Source organism: Equus quagga, chromosome 17 (assembly GCF_021613505.1).
Source record: "Equus quagga isolate Etosha38 chromosome 17, UCLA_HA_Equagga_1.0, whole genome shotgun sequence".
NCBI classification, from domain to species: Eukaryota; Metazoa; Chordata; class Mammalia; order Perissodactyla; family Equidae; genus Equus; species Equus quagga.
The window spans coordinates 12,557,128-12,562,285 of NC_060283.1; the positions used below are offsets into that span (position 1 = coordinate 12,557,128).

General features: G+C 37.7%; 1 pseudogene; it reads right to left on the reverse strand.

The window, feature by feature from the left end:
• Positions 1-742, reverse strand: part of LOC124229036 (olfactory receptor 4D10-like) — a 1,367-nt pseudogene extending 625 nt beyond the window's left edge.
• Positions 743-5,158: the final 4,416 nt, after the last annotated feature.

Genomic DNA, 5,158 nt, shown 5'->3' on the forward strand with positions numbered 1-5,158 from the left:
GGTCACCACAGTGATGTGTGAGGTGCAGGTGGAGATGGCCTTCCTCCTGCCCTCCCCTGCCTGAGACCTCAGCATCATTAGGATGACTGTGTAGGACACAAGCAGGAAGATAAACCACAGTGTGGTGAGCAGCCCACTGTTGGAAATCATCAGCAGCTCAAGCACAAAAATGTCAGTACGGGCTAGTTTGAGGATCTGGGGGACATCACAGTAGAAAGTGTCAAGAACATTGGGTCCACAGAAGGGGAGGGGCAGCAACAGGGAAATCTGCACGATGGAGTGGACAAAGCCCCCCAGCCAGAAGGCTACAATGAGGGCAGTGCATCGCCCTCTGCTCATGATGGTCACGTAGTGCAGGGGCTTGGAGATGGCCACATAGCGATCAAATGCCATCACCGACAAAGAACATACATCCACCCCTCCAACAAGGTGGAAGAAAAATATCTGGGTGGAGCAGCCATTGAAGGAGATGGTCTTTCTCTCTGACAGAAGGTCCACCAAAACCTTGGGAGCTGTGATGGAGGAAAAGCAGATGTCGGCAATAGACAAATTACGGAGCAAAAAATACAGGGGGGTTGAAGGCGAGATTCACAGGTCATGGTGACCATGATGAGGAGATTTCCCAGCAGAGTTGTCACATACACCCACAATAGGAAAAGTAGAAGACCAAGTTCAGTTCTTGACTCTGGGTTTGGTCAAGGAAAACACATTCTTTTACCCTGGTGCAGTTTTTCAGCTCCATTGAGTCATCTTTCTCTCACTTTTGTTTCAAGCTACTTCATATCATACTTGGCTGTTTATTTTGTTTCCTTCCTAAGCACTAAGAACGCAATTCAGATTGTTCCTCCTGCGGTTGTGGTGTTTGCAATTTGTTGAGTTCTCCCAGTTTTTAAGATTATGATCAGTTTCATGATCAAATCAAAGTATCACATGAAACGTCATTGAATAATTCTTTTCCTATAAATCTATTTTTGAAAAGAATATCATTTGCGTCTAGTAGTCACATTGGCCTAGCATATTTTATTTAATTAATTTATTTTGGTTTTGAAATTTTATTATTATTTTTTATTCCACGCAAATTTATTGAATGTCAGGAATTTTCTGAAGCACTATATAGAAAGATAAGGAAGACATGGCTCCAGCCATTGAGAACTTATTGTTCACAAATTGAATTTTCATATTAGCAAATATTCTGGTGGCTTCAAGAGGTCTTGTTTTTCTGAATAAAAGGATCTCATTCAGTTTCTTATTGCAATCTTGCTGTGACATGAGTCAGTTTCCTTGCTGTTGGCTGTTTTACATTGAATTTCTTAAAATTGCAGAATTATTCCATGTAGGTAACTCATCATTGTGATTTCTTTATACTAAACAGATTATTTGATTAATAATTATTTTAAAATATTTACAATTTATGATTGGGAAACACATTGAAACAATATGTAAATCCCAATCTCAAAGAATATCTTTACTTTCTTTTATTGAGATCAAAATACTTAAACATGGGACCTACCCTTTTAACAAATTTTTAAGTACACAATACAGTATAGCTACAATGTTGTACAGCAATTCTCTAGAGCTTGTTCATCTTGCATAATGTGATGTCATCCTTGACGTGATCTTGCTTGAGTGTCGGGGAGAGAATAAAGATAGTGACCTACTTTTGAGAGGTGGTTCATACTGTACCAACCACACTCTCCTCTGTGTTTTTCCCTTTGTGGATCTAAGCTAAGAGAGTGGAGGGATCCCATAGGAGGGAGAGACAATGGTATCATTAGAATAATGCCCCCACCTTTTTTTTGTGAAGAAAATTGCCCTCAGGTAACATCTGTTGGCAAGTGGAACACGTGAACTTAACCACTACAGCACTGGGCTGGCCCCAATAAGGCCTATTTTCAAGAATCTGTTGTTGATCATTCTTAGGAAATTTTACAATTATTATTTGCTCCTCTTTGTTCTTAGTGCACACTTCCTGCAATTTCAAATGTATGTGGATAAGTTGGACCACATTGTCAAAGGGTTTGCAGCCTAAGACAAGCAGATGATTTGTATAAATTGATGGACATAATGCAGGATAAAATGTGAAATGTGTCATGAGAAAAGTAGAGGTAGATTTGGGGGGATAGGAGATATCATGATTTCCAGCAGTAACACAGGCTACTAGTTTTTGAGGATTTACTATGTTTGAAGACTTATGAACGCTGATTTATTCAATTTTCCCCACAATCCTTTAGTGAGTATTAATGTTATACTTGTGTTCTTATGGAATGTATGATGAATATATACTTGGCTGAAAGGAAGGAAGCGATGGAAATAGAGTGGAATAAACTGTTTTTGTCCCCCTTCAATCTTACGTGTATAGGGTCTAATTTTGCAGAACAAGGATGTTTGACAATGTTGCCTGAAGACAAGAATTTGGCAGAAAGGGGCTCTGGAAACCCAATATACATTGACCTTGTTTTGAGGTGGACTCACCAATAAGCAGCTCAAAGGATGTAACAAATGCAGGATGCCTTCTCTCCCACTGAGTGGAACACATTTCTGAATCTCTCTTACCACTTCATCTCTCTTCCCAACAGTTAACACCCACCTTTGCTGTTTCTGTCACTGAGAAGATCATTTGGCTCTGAAGCATTTAATATACCTGGAAAATATCAAAGTCAAACTATTTATACATAATCAATAAAGACATCTCAATTTCACTATCCATAACCTTTACATTAGCTAAAAGCTCAACGTCTTTACCTAATCCTTTGATCCTGAAACTCCAACTACAAACAATAAGTTATTGGGTATAGAGCAGAACAGAACACTGGTGACTTTAATTCTTGAAAACTTCGTTTCTGAAGACACAGCCTCTTGGAAGACTAAATATCTTAGTGTCTTAACTCCCCTTTCAGGAGAGAAAGGGCAGATTCAAAGAATCACATCTTCAAGAATTTCCACTGTATCCCTGTCTTATGTGCAAATCCCTCAGTTTGAGGCTTAATATAAGACCTACAAAGGGAGTGTTACTGGACAAGGAAGTGGAAGTCGGTGCCTGATTCTGCTGTTGGTGATGAAGTTTCAGTGGGAGTTATTAAGAAGCTACTGAGACATGCTCATGTGTAAACACACATACCCGCACACAGACGGACACATTTTGGTTGGTGTCCAAATTACTTAGAAGGAGTAGAGGAAATCTTTCTGTTTATCTATAGCTCAATCATAACTATTTTAAAACATGCCATATACTGTGCCCAAGGGACTACTAAGGGTCCAATTTTCATCACTTGTAAAGCTCAGAGGACACTATATAGAAATGAGTTTCAATTTGATTGTCAAACACCTAGAAGAGAACTGGACCTCAAATCCTTTGCTCCTAGTCCAATTTCTAATTATACGCAGAATTGTAATAGTCTCATGATGTTGCTATAAGTCTCCATATGTAGAGACACAGGACAGATGATGTTTGAGGAAGGCAATTTTTTCCTGTTTTCCAACACTCTATTCATATGAGATCTCTCAATTTGGATTACTGCAAGCTAACTTACTTTAGTAAAACTGTCTACAATATTACAATAGTTACTCATGATTAACTCAGATTATTGAATGGGTTGTTCTTGTGTAGAACTCACCTCCACTGTTTCCAGAATGCTGATGGGTTTGGGTTTACCTGCTTTTCCACTTTGTTTTAGTACATTAAACTAGTCTACACAGATTAAAAATCGCATGACACAGGTTCTGTGTTTGAGATGGGTAATTCTTTTTTATTCCCCAGCTTTACTGAGATAGAATTGACATGTATCATTATGGGTGTTTAAGGTCTACAATGGTTGATTTGATACATTTATATGTTGCAAATGATTATCATTGTAGTGTTAGCTTGCTCCTTCATCTCCTCATAGAATTACCACTTTTTTTGTGTCTGGTGAGATCATTTAAGATATACTCTCTTAGCAACTTTCAATATCGTTAACTATAATCACCATCTGTACATTAGATCTCCAGCACTTACTCATCTTATAACTGGGAGTTTGTATGCTTTCACCAATATCTCCTCATTTTGCCCAGCCCCCAGCACCTGGTAACCACCATTCTACTCTCCGTTTCTATGAGTTTAGCGTTTTAGCTTCCAAATATATATGAGATAATACAGTATTTGTCTTTCTCTGTCTGACTTACTTCACTTAGCATAATGCCCTCGACGTCCGTCTCAAATGGCAGGATTTTCTTCTTCTTTGTGACCGATAATATTCCATCGTATATATATATATATACCACGTCTTTGTCCATTTATCCATCGATGGATGCTTAGACTGTTTCCATATCTTGGATAATGTGAATAATGTTACAATGAACATGAAAGTGCCAATACCTCTTTAAGATCCTGATTTCATTTCCTTTGGATAAATAGCCAGAGAGGGGATTGCTGGCTCATATGATAGTTTTAATTTTAATTTTCTGAGGAATCTTTATACTGTTTTCCGTAGTGGCTTTTCCAGTTCACTTTCCCACCAACAGTGCACAAGGGTTTCCTTTTCTCCACATCTTTGCTAATGCTTATTATTTCTTGTCTTTTTGATGATAGCCCTTCTTACAGGTATTAAGTAATATCTTACAGTGGTTTTGATTTGCATTTCTCTGATGCTTAGTGATGTTGAGCACCTTTCCATATAACTGTTGAGCATTTATATGTCTTGTTTGGAACAATATCTATTCAGGTCCTCTGTCCATTTTTATATCGAATTGTTTGTCCTTTTGCTTTGAGTTCTTTACATATTTTGGATATTAACCTCTTATCTGGATATATCATTTGCAGATAGTTTGTCCTATTCTGTAGGTTGTCTTTTCATTTGTTGATTGCTTTTGCTGTACAGAAGATTTTTAGTCTGATGTAGTCCCAACGAAATGTTTATTAATTTTTCTTTTGTTGCTTGTGCTTTTGGTGTCATGTCCAAAAACTTGTTGCCAAGACTAATGTCTAGGAAACTTGTCACTATTGTTTCTTCCAGGAGTTTTATGATTTCAGGTCTTATACTTTTTTTTTAATTTTTAAAAATTTTTAAAAATTTTTATTTTTTTCGGATGTACATCATATCTCAAATTCTGGATACATTACATCCTGCTCACCACCCGAACACTAATCACAGTGCATCCCCTCACATGTGACCCTAATCAC